Raw genomic sequence first — 19,022 nt, 5'->3', positions numbered from 1 at the left:
ACTTCACCAGCGAGGAGCGGAGACTCGCCATTTCCGCATTAAAAGCTTGGGCATTCTTTCCTCTCTTACTGGGAGCCCTGGGGGTGTCTTTTCCTTTTATTTAGTACATGGTCATGGTTGGGGGTAACCTGTTGGTAGTCCCTTTTCCTTTCGAGGGGAATGTGTCTTAATTCCACCACCCCTCTGCTTAGACTGTGGGTGTATTTCTGATCCAATGAGTTTTTAGTTTTAGTATTTAATTTGGATAGGGGTTGTAGCATTACTGTCCTTGGGGGGTGGGGGGGTGTTTGAATGTTTTACTGTTTGTTGGGTTTACCTGTGGTCCTGCAGCCAGCTGCTCTTCTATCTCCATTTTCTAGGCATGGCTACGTGCCCCTCTCCAGATATGCATATATCCTGCGGACTGGTTTTGGGCTCTAGTATTGTTTGATGAGGTGAAGAGGACACTTTTAAATTCTTCTCCAGGAACATCCAGGGCCTCCACAGTATGGTTAAACTACATAAGATGTGAACATACCTGAAACAAAGGGGTGTCCATCTGGCATTCCTGCAGGACACTCTGTTGAATGCTAGTGAGGGGGCTACCCTATGTAAGAGATGAGTGGGCACAGAGTATATTCCACATACTCAGCCTTTGCTCAGGGAACCTTAATATGGGTGAAACCAGGTGTCCCGTTTCAGCTTACAAGTGAAACGATTGATGTGGAGGGGTGTTGCTCTGTTTTGAAGGGCCGATTAGACGGGCAAGATGTCTCCTTCATTAATGTTTACGCTCCTAATGTTGATCAATCTTTGTTCTTGGACAAATTGTCCTGAGTGCTAGCACCTTTGTTACCTCAGTCGCTTAGTGTTGGGGGGGGGTCTCAACTTTGCTGTCAACCCTGATTTGGACTGCTCTCACCCTCGTCTCTGAGACTCCCCTACTGTTCATATGGCCCATATATTCGCAACTTGGCAGCGGCACTGGGGCTTGGGTGATGGCTGGTATCATTGCCACCCCCGGATCGAGATTACTCCTTTCACTTGGTCATGCACGCACTACATGTGTGACTTGATACCTTCTTATGTTCTCCTGACATCCTGGGACCATTTCATCCGTTAAATACTTAGCCTGCACCATCTCCGATCATAATACCTTGTTATTAACAATACAATGAAGTGGAACGCACAACTGCATACCCGACTGCACATTGAGGCAGAGAGCCTAGAAGACCCTATGTTTCATGAAACTGTTCAGGAGGGTATTCAGAGCACTGGTTCCTCTTCCCCTCTGTTTGTGGAATGGGAGGCCTTTAAAGTGGTTATTTGGTGACCATGCCGGAATCTGCAGGGGTCCAGAGGACTTTATCACTGGATATTATAGGTCAAGAGCGAACCCTGTTGGACTTGGAGCACTTTCGCCAATAATAAATAGATGCAAAAGAGAGAGTAGCAGAACATGTGGAACACCTCTGTTTCACAAAGCATATGTTGTTAGGGCACACTCAGAGTGTCATGACCCTGAGTTCCTTGTATTCTCACTCCTCCTGTACCTTGTGTGTGTGGAGCTTGCAGGATCAAGTACACATCTCAAAGCCTCCCTGGCTGCTCATGGGACTTATTGCCCCATAGGTTTAACAACGTTATTGGCATGGATATTATCCTACAGGGCCCTAGGCAGCTGAGTCATGAAACATCAAAGTATGAACAGTAACATCCCCCAGGGCATTCAGGCTGACTCATCATGACTATTGGGATATCTGGCTTGACTCATAGGCCCATGGGTATGTGAATATTTGGGCTGACTCATCAGGATTTGGGAACAGTATTTATACTGTACTCAAACCATGAGGCAGTGCTTTGCTTACCCACTGGTTGAAGAGGGTGGATCCTCTTCAGGTATCCCACTCACCTGAACATTTCCATGAACTAGCTGAGCTTCTTCTGCATTGCAGCTCACCTGTGAATCTCCGATGCTGCGAACATCTCCCTTGGAAATCCAGGGACACAGCAAACACCATCCCTGCAATAAGGCACATAAAAGAAGAACACATGGTTAAGTACCATCCTTTTTTAATTTTTTTATTAACTCTTTTTATTGAAAACAAGGCTTGACACATGCGTGATTGACTTATATACAGATTGGCAATACATTGGTACACTATGTAAGTAATACTTTAAAGCATGATCATCTCCAAACAAAATGACAATTTCCAACTGGACCTATTCTGATCCCACTGAGAATATTCTCTTCTGATCTTGGAGGTTCACATATCTCTCCCCTGTGGACATTCCTCTACCCCCATATTTGCGTCCATTTATTCGGGCACCCCCTGGCTTCGTATATGGATTTTTCGGTGACCATACACCAGTCCATATCTCTACTCCATTCTGCTATACTCGGTGGGCTCTGGGCCCTCCACACTCTTGCGATGTTTCTTTTTGCCACCATCAACCCCAAGGTGACCAATGTGTGCTCCCTGGAGTTCAGGTCAGTAGGGTCACATACATTCCGGAGGGCCAGTTTAATATTACAATCAATCTGTTGTCCCAACACCTCCTCCCTCAGGTGCACCACTGCCTCACAGTACCTCTGGATAACTGTGCACTCCCAAAGGGTGTGGATAAAGGTGCCCTCCAGCCCACATTGTCTCACACAGCCACCATCAGAACTATATCCCATGCTAACCATCAAGGGCCCAGACAGGTAGGATCTATGGAGAAGCTTTAACTGCACTAGGCAGAGTCTGGAGAAGATGGCCACCTCCCTAGGGGAGGCCACCGCGGCCAACCACTCCTCGTCATCCAATCCCGCCACATCATGGTCCCATTTAGCCCTCAAACGAATTAGGGGATCTGTCATGTTATTGATCAGCTTTTTGTAGATAAGTGATCTGGCTTTCTCTGGTAGGCCGCCATCCAGAATTCTGTCTTTGAGCGGGGAGGACTCGGGGAGTGCACTACCCTTAGGAAGAATGACACACAAGGCATGTTTAATCTGAAGATATCTAAAATGTCTGCCCAGTTGCTCACTATGCCAGAATGGTGTGGCCTGTGTGAGTTTCCCCTCCCATCCCAAACTCCTGGTAGCCACTTTCCACACTTGCGCCGCGTACCCAGTTGGACCAGTGAGAGCAGGCTTCAGCGATCGCACTTAGAGAGGCCCTTCAAAGCTGCCACCCGGGAGGAGCCATCGATAGACCTGAAAGGCTGGGTCGCCCTACCGCCTGTACATGCATTGGTTGATTGCTACGAGGTGTGATGTCCAGTAGTATTTCATTAGATCTGGAAGTCCGATGCCCCCGTCAAACCACCCCAACGTGAGTTTGTGTGTTGCAATACGAGGTGGTTTACACTCCCACAGCAAGTTGTGTAAAATACAGTTGAGTTCTTTAAAATACACGGAGCCAACCGGGTGTGGAGTGTTTTGTAGCGCATATAAGAATGTGCGAAGGGACATCATTTTGAATAGGGCTGCCCGTCCCAAGAGGGACAATGGAAGTGATTTCCAATGTAGGACATCTGATTTAAGACGCACGAGAGGTGGCAGGAGGTTGCGACTGTAAATTCTGAAGTACCATCCTTAAGGTTAGTGCACTAACAGAAAGCGTATCAACCAAAGACTTGTTTTTATGATGCTGAAATTCAGAAAATAGGACAACTCTTGAACATAGGACAGTGTGGGTATTATTTAACATACATACCGAGGCCTTGGTATTAGCGCCCGGTGACATTCTTATGTGCCATCCTTTATTGTGCTGTAGTCTGTGAATCCAAAAGCACACTCTAGTGCACCTTGTGCCGTTTTGAACTAACAAGGTGTACCTTAGTGTGTGATGTGAAAACACGATACAGCTTCTGCCGGGTTTGCCGCAACTCTAAGGGTAACAGTTGATTATTGGAAGTTTATGCAGCAATAGATTTATTATCGTGTAAGTGATTGTTAGTAAACATGTCAAAGGCAGGAGGGAACATTTAATAACTACTCATTTATTGAATAATCTCTGTACTTGTATTTGCAATACAGTCCACCACGCTCTACATTATGCAGATATCACTATGACGCTCTCCAGAACTGAGAAGAGACAGACGTACGACTCCATGAAAACAGTGGCTGAGCTCTATGGCATGCAAGTCTCTCTGTTTGCTATTTTGTCTCAATCCCCTTTCCCTTCTGTGGCAGTAGTTGATTCACAGTTACAATTCCCTGATTAGATGCCACCCTAGGAGAGATAGAAGTCCAGCATTGTCTCTGCGGACAAGAGCCAGGTCAGTGGCATGACACAGAGGGGGATAAATTGAACTCCTTATTAGCTTGGTTAATTAACCCCTCACACTGTGGATCACCACTACTAGAACTGATAACTCAGAATGCTGCACACCAGAACACCCAGGGAGAGATCAATCACTCCTTTGCAAACTATTATTCTCACCTATATGCGGCCCGAGAGGCGCAACAAGACTCAATTATTAATGAATGGCTGACTGCTTTGCCACCTAATGAACTGACCAGGTAGGTCATAGAAGCTCTGGGGGAGAATATAACGGAGAAGGAGATCTGTGCTGAGGTCTGGTGCATGGCCCGTGAGAAGGTTCCAGAGACTGATGGCCTCCCGGTGGAAATCTATGCTGCTTACCTTGACATTCTTGCGCCCTGATTGATGACCTTGTACCAACATGCACTGACCAGCAAGGTGCTGCCCCCCACTATGCATGACGCCCTTATTATACCTCTGCTCAAACCAGGGAAACCTGCCTCAGATGTGACTGCCTACCTGTCCCTGTCAATGAAGAATCTTGAAGACAAGATTGTTAGCAGTGTGCCTGGATTCATCCATATCAACCAGTCTGAGTTTATATTGGGCTGGTGCATGGCTCCTAATATCAGGTGACTGCTGGCAATAATGGGGGAGGGTCCGTGACAGCCAGAATGGGCAGGGTGAATGTTTGTGGACATCAAGAAGGCGTTTGATAGCCTGGATTGGGACTTTCTCCACGCCGTCATACTCCAGATAGGGTTGGGACCACATTGTGTTTCTTGGACCTTTTTGTCATATACTGATCCTGTCACCAACATTCGTACCGTATGCACAATCTCGGGGCAATGTGCTGTTTGATGTGGCACCCGCAGAGGTTGCCAGCCCTCACCGTTGCTTTTTGTCATTGCGGATGGAACCACTATCCTGTAAGGCATTCAGTGGCCTGTCCTCTACTGGTAATCAAACTCACAGAGCATCCCACCTTAGTTCACTGTATGCAGGCGATATGGTGCTTTACTTTCACAACATGCGCACAGAACCTGAACGGGCAAGAGATTTCCTTGATGCCTTTGACGAGGCCTCTGGCCTCTAAATAAACTGGCGGAAAACCAGTCTGTGCTCAATCCGCAGTGAAAAGGAAGAGTCCCCAGACTTGGGTGACAGGTGCCAGAAACCGACGGTGGTGCATTACCTTGGGGTTTGGATCTAGCAGACCCTCCCCGACATTCTAGTACGCAATTTAGGAATGGCATTGGCTGCTATGCATGCTAGTGTGGTATTTTGGAAGACCCTGCCCCTCTCTGTGGAGGGCTGCATTGCCATAGCTAAAACGGTGGTGTTGCCATGTCTATTGTAGTTATTTGCGGTGCTCCAATCTGTGATACTGCGGGCTACATTCTGAGATCTCGATTCCATCCCTATTGTTCTCACAAGGAATGAGGGGCGGTGACCAGTCACTCTGGCTTTGTTGCAATAAGGGACTGTGGTATGAATGCCCCTGATTTTTCCTCCTACTATCTGGCAGTGCAGCTGCATTGGTACATGGGTTGGTTTCCGCGAAGGGAGGTCCCAAGATTAATGCAACTACTGGAACCCCCTAGCTTGACGGAAGCTTTGGACCCTTATACTCAATCTGAGACAGGCCACCCCGGTAGATCGACAGGACCTCACTGTACTTCAGGTGCGCTAGATGAAGGTTCTTGTTCAGATTAGGGTACAATCCCCATACTCCCAGGATATTCCCCTGCAGGTGTTAATCTCAGATCTGCATTGTGTGGTGAAGAGATGGTTAATGGACTGGGAAGCAGTAGGGCTAGATACGGTGGGTGCATTCTTTTCAGAGAATAGGTTGAGGTCTTTGCTGATTTATGTGAGGAGTTCGACATCCTAGTGGGTTAGTTCTACTCTATGGCAACCTGACTGTGGCTCTGCAGGAGCTCTGGCGTGGACACAGAGTAAAGCCCAAGCTTCTCCATAGTTGCTGCTACCTGTGTAACATGTCTAACACTCGCCGGTTTGTCTTGAGATTATATTGTGCATCGAATGAGGATGTCTGTTCTCCCCTTGTGATATTACGAGACTGTTGTGAAATTGATCTGGGATCCCCCCTTACAGACAGAAACTGGGCCAAAATGTGGAAGGTGGCACCTAAGGTTTCCTGAAATGCCTCTATCATATTAAAACACGTATACGTCCTACCAGGTCCTATCTCACACCCCCTGATAGTGTCTATTTTCTGCCAACTCCTCCTGATTGCCTGCTCTGTCATGTTGCTGTAGGAGATATCCTCCATATGCTCTGGGGCTACCCCCAGCTAAGCCTTTATTGGACGAGGTGGTGCTCCTTGGCAGAGGCCACATATCGTACCCTCACACCCACATCCCGATTTTGCCTCCTAGGTCTGTGTTACTACCTCATTCATCGATCTAGTGTCAGTGCTGGTTAAGCATAGAATTGCCATACTCTAGAAAAATGCTGAGGGGCCTCGCTAGGATGGCTAGAACACAGAAATATTGTGCCAGGCGATGTGAGAAGGGATAGCATTACTCCAAGAGGCACGTCAGGGTAGGAGACACATAGATTTTATGAGAGCTTGGGACGCAGTCCTGGCTGACTTTGAGGGGAGTGAGAGTGAAGATGAAGCTGTTGCTCCTGCCTAAGTGTTCCACAGGTGGTGTATTTGACCTCTCTTTGGGGCCTTAATGAGTTAATACCTGAGTTTCGACCCTGGGTTTCATCTCATGACCACCAACAATGGAATGAAGACTACAAAGCATTAGGAAGGGGTTGCCATCCGATTACACTAATCTATTATAATTTTTGTATTGTGGGGGTAGGAGGAGTGAAGACCGCGGGGTGAGGGTGGGGATGGATGCTTGGTTTAGTTGCTTGTTGCTCAATATAAATTTACAGACCTGTGTTTAGAACCCTGCTAAATGTTAGCTACATTGTCGGTCTTATGATTGTCTTTCTTTTTCCCCGTAGCGTAGATATATACCCTGATGTTTAGCTTACCAACCTGGATTTCCCATCACGTATGATATGCTATTTGAGGTCCACATTATATCTTTTTTTAGTTTAGAAAGCTTTATTGAAGTAATAAACAAAGTAAAACATCAATACAGATTATATGATGAGAGCTGTCAGTTCTCGAATAAAAAATTAACACCAAGGTAAAGACCTAAAAAGAGTCACACCTCAGCTGGAAATAAAACCTATACAAAGTCAAATGCATTTTTAGATTTTAAGAGAAAAGAGAAAGAGAGAGGGAGAGGGAGGGAAAAAGAGAGGAAGGGAGAGAGAAAGGAGGAGAAGAGAGAACAAAAAGAAAAGGAAGGGTCAGATAAAGAAGGAAAGAGGAAAAGTAATAGTGAAACTCTACTGAGAATAAAAAGCCAATAGAAAATGCATATATAAACATTAACTGTTTGAACTAGAGAGAAAAGAAGTTAAAGGCAAACATAGCAAGTCCTTTTTGGTCAACAAAGCTGTAGAATTAGCCAAAGCACGATCAAGTCTGTGGTGATGGCAGAGTAAATTCCACCAGGCTTGGAAGGAGATTTTCTTTCCAGTTGGTAGTAATAATTTGAAGAGTAATGGCAAAAAATAAGTCAATGAATTTTTTACCCCCCATAACTTGAACATTCCAAACAGAAGAACAACTACCCAAAAAAACATGTGAAATATCAAAAGTAACATTAGTAGATAAAATATCATTCAGTTTTGACCAAACTTGAGACTAAAAAGCTTTAATTAGAGGGCAAAGGAAAAACATATGAAGGAAATCGCTATTATTATGAGGACAGGACCAGCACTTTGGGGAATCTAGTAACCTAAACTTATACATATCACAGGGGGTGAGAAAATGTCTGTTGTATCAATAATATAAGGTCTGCGTAGTGCTAGCAGAACGTGAGGAGGTGTGAATTTTTGTCCAAAGGTTATCCCACGTGCATAAGGGTATTGTTAGGGCCACATCTTTTTTCCACACAAGCTCTAATTTGGACTTGGTCCTAAACTGGAGAGGGCGGGAGAGTATTTTATAAATGGTAGTAGTTTTAAATTGATTGTAGAAATCAAGAGAGGGAGAGAGAGTTTGATCAGGTGTGATCGTGGGGGATTCCTGAAGGGAAAGGCGAATGAGAGAGTCTTTGAGTAGAGGATAATGAGGGGCATGAAAAGAAGAAATGTTGTAAGATGTTTGGAGATCTGAATAATCCATAAAAGAACCATCTTTCATTAAATGATGAGGTGTAATAATACCTTTGTCAATCCACTCTTTCCAAAATAAGGACCGTTTATTAATCTTAATGTGTTTATGATACCAAATTGGGATACGTAAAAAGGGAGCAGTAGGGGGTAAGTGAGAGTGCAGAAGAGAGGTAGTGATTTCTTTGGAATGGGTAAAAATGGGAGATGAGAAACATTGAGGTGGCTGGGACAAACAAATAGCAGAAAGAAAAGAAAAAGGAGAGTACTGAGCTTGTTCCAACGAGCTCCATGCAGTTAACGGAGGATCTGTCTAGGAGAGGGAGGCTTATAGCGATTGCGCTAGGGGCATCCGTGCAGAACATCCTGGCACACTGGAGGACCACACAACCTCCCCCACATAACGGCTGCCTGCACCGGCTATGGGTGGTTCTGGGGATGGAGAAGTTGTCCTTGGCAAGGGCAGGGAGAGGAGAGGAGTTTGCGGAACTTTGGCGACCATTTTTGACTCTGCTTGCGGGGGAGTTTAGGGAACTGAGCTGCCCTCGCTACTTGTGCTTATTGCGCCTAGCTGACACTCCGATCAAAGAGCCGAGGGCCTCAGTGCGCAGGCGCAAGACACAGGGCTGAGGTTTGGCCTCTACTCTCCCGTAGTGGCGTGGCAATTCCCCTTTCCCTTTTCTTTTGCTTTGTGGACAAGGAGAGGGGTGGGGGGGGGTTGGACTTTTTTCCCCTTTGCAGAGACCCTACATGTCTGAACTTGTCACTCTCATTGCCCCACATCTCTGACCGGGAAACATCACTTACAACGAAACTTTTACAACGCACTACCATTACAACGCGGTCATTACAACGCAAACTATTACAACGCATTGCGCTGGGGGGCGCTCTAGGATAGAGAATAGGTTAATTTACTATCCAATAACCTTCCCTAGTGTCCACGGGGACTGGAGTTGGAATAGTAAATTAAACTATTCACTATCCAACACCCAAAAGCGCTATGCGTTGTAATGGTATGCGATGTAAAAACCGCGTTGTAAAGGCATGCGATGTAAAAGCATGCGTTGTAATGTCATACATCCCTCTGACCGGGTCCCACAACTTGACTTTGTTCCATCCGAGGGGGAAATGTGGTCTGTATGTTTTTCCTGTTTTGAAACTTCAATAAAAGATTTAAACCATAAAGGAGGATCCGAAGTTTCGGATAAAGAAGTCCAAATTTGTTTTAGAGTGAAAGCAGAGTGATAACGGCGAATATTAGGAAAATTGACACCACCCAATTCTTTAGAAGACTGAAGACGAGCCAAAGAAATCCTGGGTTTGCGATTGTTCCAAAGAAACTTGGAAAGAGAACCATTAATAGCACGGAAAAAGGAGTTGGGGATAGAAATAGGAAACATGGAGGAGTAAAAATTAATAATAGGAAGGAGCATCATCTTGATGGTAGCTAATCTACCCCACCCTTAGAGGAAAAGAGGGGACCAGCCATCAGTCAGAGCGGACAATTTCATAAGGATGTCATCATGATTCATTTTAATTGTTTCCTTGATGGTATTATCATGGAGGATACCGAGACATTTGATATGTTTTGAGTTCCATTCAAACCCCGTAGTAGAGAACATAGAAGGAAGACAGAATTTATTGAGAGGTAGGATCTCAGATTTATCTACGTTAAGTTTATATCCAGAAACATTAGAGTATTCCTGTAAAAGTGAAAAAAAGGCTGGCAAGGAAGTAGATGGGTTAGAGATGTACAAAAGAATATCGTCTGCATAAGCAGTACATTTAATGTCGAGTGACTTGAATTGAAAACCTGAATAGTGGGGGGGGGAACATCTGATTGAGTCTAAAAAGGGTTCCAATGCAAGGACAACAAGAAGGGGGGAAAGGGGTCAACCCTGTCTAGTCCCTCTGAGAAGAGGGAAATAATTGGACTGATGACCATTTACCCAAACAGAAGTAGTAGGAGCTGAGTAGAGGAGTTGAATGTATTGGAGGATAGGAGGGCCAAAACTATGCCATTTAAGAGTGCCAAAGACAAATTCCCAGTTGACCCTATCAAACGCTTTCTCAACATCTAATGTTATGGCGGCTAAAGGAGAATCTAATTTAGAGGCCAGATGGAGGATGTTAAGAAAGGTGCGTGAATAATCTCTAATGGAAAAACCTTTGACAAATCCGTATTGGTATATATTAACAAGATTAGGGATAACTTTATTAATACGCATGGCAAGTAATTTTGCAAAGATTTTACAATCTGTGTTAATCAAAGTGGTGGGTCTAAAATTTTTGCAAAGGGATGGATCTTTATCTTTTTTAGGTATCAGGCAAAGCATAGCCTGAGTAAAAGTACCAATCGCTGTACCGGTACTAAGAAAGTGATTAATTAAAGATAGAAGATGAGGGGTCAAAAGTGATTTCAATTGGAGAAAGAATCGAATGAGAGACCATCTGGACCTTGGGTTTTATCTTTGGGCAGAATGGAAATAGCATCAATAATTTCTTGTTCAGAGATGGGGCACATTATATCTTGACTCACTTGGTCACTCTCTTTTATTTCCTGTAAGAACAACAATGATGATGTCTGCTGTTTATATCAATAAAAAATTGTTTAAATAAAAACCAACAAAGAATGCCTTTTTACAAATCTCACAGTTTCCTTGTCCACTACCCCCAACATTTCACTCACACCCTCCCAGCCAGCTTCTCTAACCCTGATTTCACAGCCCTCACTCAGTCCTCCTTACTACCTTTGATCATTTTGGCCCCACAGTCCCCTTAGTTACCCGGTGCATCCTGAAGCCTACCTTTTCACTCAAGGGCATGGGTGACTTCCTAGACTTTGTGTCCTAGTTTCCCATATTTTCAAGTTTAAAAGGAACCAGAAAACTCTAAACTTATGAAGTTAAAATGAGAGAATTGAAACAATGATTTAAAGATGGAGAGGAGAGATCGGCTGAACTCATTCTTTATAAAGTAAGTTTCTTTATTCTAGAAAGTTCTGTCACATATAGATTTTATATGTACAAGCTTCTAGACAGCGATGTATGACGGAACCATGCAAGCCATTACCATGCATGGCTTTACAATGCGGTCATTACAATGGGTTGTATGGCATTACAACGCAGGCTTTTACCACGCGTGCCATTACAATGCTGTTTTTACAACGCAAGTCGTTACAACGGCTTGCGCTGTAAGCACTGGATAGTGGAATAGTTTAATGTTCTATTTCAACTCCAGCCCACGTTACAGTAGGGAAGGTGTTGGAATAGAAAATTAAACTATTTCCTATCCAACAGCGCCCTCCAGCGTAAGTCGTTGTAACAACTTGCGTTGTAATAGCAGCGTTGCAAAGGTGGCGTGTGGTAATACCCGCGTTGTAAAGGCTGTTCCCCTTACAATGACCGCAATACTATCACTCAAGTCTTTACCATGAAATTTGCGTTGTCAAGGCGTGTATAGTGAAGGCAAATGTGTGGTAAAAAGTTACCAGAAAAGTACATTCCCAAATTATATATAAAATAGAGTCCATTATCAAAAAGAATTGGCCCCTAGTCTTAAGTGATCCCATATTAGGTGCAGAATTACCAAAAAGACCATCGATAACCTACAGCAGAGGGCAGTAAATGAAAGATGAGTTAGTAAAAACCAGCCCAGAAGTTATTGAGTCATCAAGCTGGTTACAAACACACACAGGCTTTTTCAATTGCAAAACATGTAAAGCCTGCCAACAAGGGGAAAATAGAACCACTTATTTTTCACCCTTTGATTTGAAAGAACACAAAATTGGCAGACAACTGACTTGCAAAACCAAATATGCAGTTTACGTCCTGTCTTGCCCGTGCAACTTGCTATATGTAGGGAGCACTAAGCTCCCTGTGCACAAAATAATTTTACAACATCTTAGAGCAATAAATAATCAGGACAACACATATCCAGTCGCGCGACATTTTAAAGCCAAGCATGACTCAAAATGCCTCGAATTAAAATACTTTGTCATTGACTATGTCCCTGCAAGTAGGAGAGGCGGAAATATAGAAGAGAAATTTTGCCGCCTTGAGACCAGATATATTCTAGAACTAAATACAAAACAGCCATCAGGTCTCAACATTACAGAAGATTTGTTTACTTGTCTTTAATTTATTAGCCAATGTAAACAACAGTGATGTCATCAGGGATGTAATTTGAGATGTCATCAGTGATGTCACTGATCATGTCATGAATGATCTAATATGTGACATCATCAGCAGTGGATTGCGGGTGAGCGAAATATAGTTAGTACAACTAACTATATAGGAGCAATTTCAATGGTTTTGTATGAGTAAAATGTCCAGCTAACTATAACACCACTAAAACTTATAGTTTTTTGAGAGAGAATATATATATATATATATATATATATATATATATATATATTTATTTATATATATATATATATATATATATATATATATATATATATATATATATATATATATATATATATATATATATATATATATATATACACATACATATATATATATTACCTACTGGCGGTCGCCAGTAGGTATATATAGTTAGGTTTTTTCCTCTATGGGATTTTTGAAAATTCTATGTCTAATAACTTTGGCGTTTGTGGACGGAATTGGCTGAAATTTTCAGGAAAATGGAACATTTTGTTTCTGAGCAGCCCCTGAAAATTTGGGGGGTTTTGTCAAGGGGGGGCCGAGAAAAAAGGGGGGGTCCCAAAATGCGTTTTTCCCATGCAATTTTACATAGGGCGGTTGGCCTCACTTTTAGCCCGAACGGCTGAATGGATTTCCACGAAACTTGGCAAAATTGTAGGGACTGGTAGCCCGATGTGCCTTTGCTAGGTCTCAATATATAGTTTTTTGAGAGAAAATATATATATATATATATATATATATATATATATATATATTATATATATATATATATATATATATATATATATATATATATATCCCAACAAAACAAGGTAGCCCCTTTTAGAGAGAGCCTGCAGGCAGGTAGGTATTACAATCCTTTATTGGAGATGACTCACACACAAGCAGCAGCAGCACGAGTGTCAGCATCCACAATAAAAAACAGACGTGTTTCGAGAACAGCATTCCCTTTCTCAATGGCTTGTATTGCTTGCTTAACAAGACAGTTTTTCACCATTCACCTTTTGAATGGCAAGAACCCACCTCAGTGGGCGTGACCAACTACACGGTATTTCTGGGTCTTTTCCACTACTCCCAACATTTCACTCACACCCACCCAGCCAACTTCGACCCTCTATCCTACTATAGGAATACAATACAGCCAACAATACAGGGGGACTGAGGCTGCTAAAGGTTGTAATGTACTCACCACTCTTGGGACTGAAAATACGAGCATGCTGCTGGGAGTCAAGACTGTGCCACGCCCACTTTCTGGTGAGCGTGCTCTCCCGGGGTGATTCTGCTCGCACGCCTGATCCTCTATTCTACTACAGGAATACAATACAGCCAACAATACAGGGTGAATGAGCCTATTGAAGGTTGTAATGTATTCACCACTCTTGGGACTGCAAATTCCAGCATGCTGCTGAGAGTCAAGACTGTGCCACGCCCACTAAGGGAGGTGCTTCATTCAATAAAAGGTGTAATGGAGCGAGTGGTGATTTTGTTATTTCCCCTGTGCTGAGTCCACGATGAAGGGGCGTACCAGCCTTGAAAAGCATCGACTATGGAAGTAATGTTATGAAGGAGGGATTTGCGAGTGACAGCGAGGCTTAAACACCTGAGGTGGGGAGAGCGCTGTGTGCCTTCTCAGAGCGCGAGGGCTCTTTGTCTGTTTGTCCTTTATGCATTACTACACCATTCATCCGATCGCCATGAAACTTTGGGAAGTTGTTGAGTACACTCCCACGAAGGTTTCTGGCATACATTTTTTTAAATATCGGCCCCCCAGGGCCCTCATAAACTTTTGAATACTGATGGAAGCACCAGACGGAAAAACAACAAATCGTGTATCCACAAGCACTCGAATAAATAAATAGAATTAAAACACCATTCATCCGATTGCCATGAAACCTTGGGAAGTTGTTGAGTACACTCTTGCGAAGGTTTCTGGCATAACATCTTTTAAATATCGGCCCCCAGGGCCCTCATAATCTTTCGAATACTGATGTACACACAAGAAGGAAAAACAAAAAATCGTGTATCCACAGCACTCGAATAAATAAATAAAATTAAAACAGCATTCATCTGATCGCCAGGAAACTTTGGGAAGTTGTTGAGTACACTCCCGCAATGGTTTCTGGTATACATTTTTTTTAAATATCGCCCCCCCAGGGCACTCATAATCTTTCGAATACTGATGTGCGCACCAGACGCAAAAAAACAAAAAATTGTGTATCCACAAGCACTCGAATAAATAAATAGAATTAAAACGACACTTTGAAATGTTTTCCATATTAAAATGAATAAGTTTCAATAAAAATGACACAATGTAAATTGAATATTATCATAACGAGTTTCCTTGAATTTCCTTTCTTCGGAGATCGCAGCAACGCGCGACGGGTAAGCTAGTATATATATATTGCCTACTGTACCTACTGGCGGTCATCAGTAGGTAGTTATAGTTAGGACCTAGTTTCCATAGGAAAAGCGTTTTTTGATTTGCCAATATCTTTGTCTCAGTTCTCAACACTAATTGGGTGCTCCGGCCGGCTACTGTCTTGAAAGTTTCAGGGTGAGACACCTTGTATATAATTAAGTCCACAGCAAGCATACATCCTTAGCGTCCTTGCCTCTGAGGAAGAATGTTGTTAAAACTTCGAAACACGTCAGGCACGAAGGACGCATTGGACTGCTGAATGCTATCTGTATCTGACTCACCGCTCATACCAATAAAAGGGTGACCTATGAACAGCGTTCGAGTGCTTCCTAATTGAGGGCAACCTTCGGAGCAGCGATATATATATATATATATATATATATATATATATATATATATATATATTACCTACTGGCGATAGCCAGTAGGTATATATAGTTAGGATTTTTTCTCTATGGGATTTCTGAAAATTCTATTTCTAATAACTTTGGCGTTTGTCAACGGAATTGGCTGAAATTTTCAGGACAATGGCACATTTTGTTTCTGAGCAGCCCCCGAAAATTTGGGGGGGTTTCGTCAAGCGGGGGCCGAGAAAACAGGGGGGTCCCAAAACGTGTTTTTAACATTGAGTTTTCCATAGGGCGGTTGGACTCACTTTTAGCTCGAACGGCTGAATGGATTTCCACAAAACTTGACAAAATTGTAGGGACTGGTAGCCCGATGTGCCTTTGCTATGTCTCAAGATATATGCTCCAGTGGTTTTTACGAAAATTAACTTTGAAAAATATATATTGGGCTACATTGGGCTATATATATGTTGGAGCCCAATGTAGCCCAATGTAGCCCAATGTAGCCCAAAGATGGCCACCAGAGACAAAAGAGCCCAAATGTAGCCCAAATATCAGCCAGATGTAGCCCAACTATAGCCCAGTGACAGAATGTCCCAGAGTGTTCTAAAGAACAACTAGAGCGCTAACAGTTTTACTTATGACAAAAGTATGGCACACCTGAAGTCATCTTGATTGGAATAAAGTGTTAACACTTAAAACATTTAATTTGCAAAGGAACAAAATGAGGGGTTTCATTTTGCCATAGAAATGTTATATATATTACCTACTGGCGATAGCCAGTAGGTATATATAGTTAGGATTTTTTCTCTATGGGATTTCTGAAAATTCTATGTCTAATAACTTTGGCGTTTGTCGACGGAATTGGCTGAAATTTTCAGGAAAATGGCACATTTTGTTTCTAAGCAGCCCCTGAAAATTTGGGGGGGTTTCGTCAAGCGGGGGCCGAGAAAAAAGGGGGGTCCCAAAACGTGTTTTTAACATTGAGTTTTCCATAGGGCGGTTGGACTCACTTTTAGCTCGAACGGCTGAATGGATTTCCACAAAACTTGGCAAAATTGTAGGGACTGGTAGCCCGATGTGCCTTTGCTATGTCTCAAGATATATGCTCCAGTGGTTTTTACGAAAATTAACTTTGAAAAATATATATTGGGCTACATTGGGCTATATATATGTTGGAGCCCAATGTAGCCCAAAGTAGCCCAATGTAGCCCAAAGATGGCCACCAGAGACAAAAGAGCCCAAATGTAGCCCAAATATCAGCCAGATGTAGCCCAACTATAGCCCAGTGACAGAATGTCCCAGAGTGTTCTAAAGAACAACTAGAGCGCTAACAGTCTTACTTATGACAAAAGTATGGCACACCTGAAGTCATCTTGATTGGAATAAAGTGTTAACACTTAAAACATTTAATTTGCAAAGGAACAAAATGAGGGGTTTCATTTTGCCATAGAGATGTTATATATATATATATATTCACTGAAAAAACCATAGGTTAGAGACCATATATAGTTAGGAATTAGCATTTAAAAAACCTTGAAAATTTACTCACACAAAACCATTGAAATTCCATATATAGTTAGTTGCACTAACTATATATCGCGCACCCGCAATCCACTGCTGATGATGTCACATATTACATCATTCATGACATGGTCAGTGACATCACTGATGACATCACTGATGACATCATCCAGTGACTGTGTGTTTCTGTAAAGTTTAAATATGTTTTACATATTGAAGAATGAGTAGATGTAGAAGTGTCTGGATGAAGGATTTAGTAGGTGCGTGACTGACTGTATGAGTGAGTGATTAAATGTGTCTCACTGAGTGCATGGGTTAGTGACTAAACTGTCTTAATTTGTGCATCATTATGTCTGTTGTTCTGTAAACTGCTGCATGTGTTGATCAGTAGCTATATGAGTAACTATATGGTTTATTGATTGATTGCCCAAGTATTTGTATAGGAGACTGAGTGTGTGTGTGGCTGGCTGGGAGGTGTGTGACTCTGTGCAGATCAATGTGTACTTGTATCAATGATTGTATAAGAGAGTAAGTATGTGTTAGTATATGTTTGAAAATGTAAGGTGCTCTATGTTTAACTGTATAGATTAGAAAATGGAAGTGTGATTGATTCTTTACAGGACTGACTAGGTGTGTGAGTAACTCCATGGATGAATGACAGAGTGTGAGAGTCTGTATAGGTGTATGAGTGCATATGATAGTGTTGTAAAGATGAGTGATTGTATGTATGAATGATTGTATGGGTAAATGAGTGAATGTGTGTGTAAACATAGGAATCACTGAGTGCGTATGTAGTAACTAGTAATGGTGTGTCAATGGTTTCAAAAATTATAACAGAGGTTATATTAAAGTGTGAGGAGATGCATTGTATTGTCACATGAATGATATCATCAGTGATGTGGTCATTGATGTCAAATGAGATGTCATCAGTGATGTCATCAGTGATGTCATTTGAGATGTCATCAGTGATGTCATTTGAGATGTTATCAGTGATGTCATTTGAGATGTCATCAGTGATGTCATCAGTGATGTCATTTGAGATGTCATCAGTGATGTCATTTGAGATGTCATCAGTGATGTCATCAGTGATGTCACTGACCATGTCATGAATGATGTAATATGTGACATCATCAGCAGTGGATTGCGGGTGCGCGATATATAGTTAGTGCAACTAACTATATATGGAATTTCAATGGTTTTGTGTGAGTACATTTTCAAGGTTTTTTAAATGCTAATTCCTAACTATATATGGTCTCTAACCTATGGTTTTTTCAGTGAATATATATATATATATATATATATATATATATATATATATATATATACATATATAAACAAATGTATGTCTGTCTGTCTGTTTGTCCTTTATGCATTACTACACCATTCATCCGATCGCCATGAAACTTTGGGAAGTTGTTGAGTACACTCCAGCGAAGGTTTCTGGCATAAAATGTTTTTAAATATCGGCCCCCCAGGGCCCTCATAATCTTTCAAATACTGATGTACGCACAAGACGGAAAAACAAAAAAATGTGTATCCACAAGCACTCGAATAAATAAATAGAATTAAAACAGCATTCATCCGATCGCCAGGAAACTTTGGGAAGTTGTTGAGTACACTCCCGCGAATGTTTCTGGCATAACATTCTTTTAAGTATCGGCCCCCCAGGGCACTCATAATCTTTCGAATACTGATGTACGCACTAGACGGAAAAACAAAAAATCGTGTATCCACAAGTACTCGAATAAATAAATAGAATTAAAACGACACTTTGAAATGCTTTCCATATTAAAATGAATAAGTTTCATTAAAAATGACACAATGTAAATTGAATGTTATCATAACGAGTTTCCTTGAATTTCCTTTCTTCGGAGATCGCAGCAACGCGCGACGGGTAAGCTAGTATATACATATTACCTTCTGTACCTACTGGCGGTCATCAGTAGGTAGTTATAGTTAGGACCTAGTTTCCATAGAAAAAGCGTTTTTTGATTTGTCAATATCTTTGGCTCAGTTCTCAAAACTAATTGGGTGCTCCGGCCGGCTCATGTCTTGAAAGTTTCAGGGTGATTCGTCAAGCAGGGGCTGAGAAAAAATGGGGTCCCAAAACGCGTTT

General features: G+C 42.3%; 1 long non-coding RNA gene across 1 annotated transcript in view; it reads right to left on the bottom strand.

The window, feature by feature from the left end:
• The window catches only part of LOC144755050 (uncharacterized), a 636,540-nt gene that overhangs the window by 167,077 nt on the left and 450,441 nt on the right, over positions 1 to 19,022 (bottom strand). The window contains exon 2 of the long non-coding RNA XR_013594835.1: positions 1,892 to 2,002. This is a non-coding gene — a long non-coding RNA (uncharacterized LOC144755050). The remainder of the gene's footprint in view (positions 1 to 1,891; positions 2,003 to 19,022) is intronic.

This window comes from Lissotriton helveticus, chromosome 5_1 (assembly GCF_964261635.1).
Source record: "Lissotriton helveticus chromosome 5_1, aLisHel1.1, whole genome shotgun sequence".
Classification (NCBI taxonomy): domain Eukaryota; kingdom Metazoa; phylum Chordata; class Amphibia; order Caudata; family Salamandridae; genus Lissotriton; species Lissotriton helveticus.
This window is presented reverse-complemented; position numbering and strand designations above follow the sequence as displayed.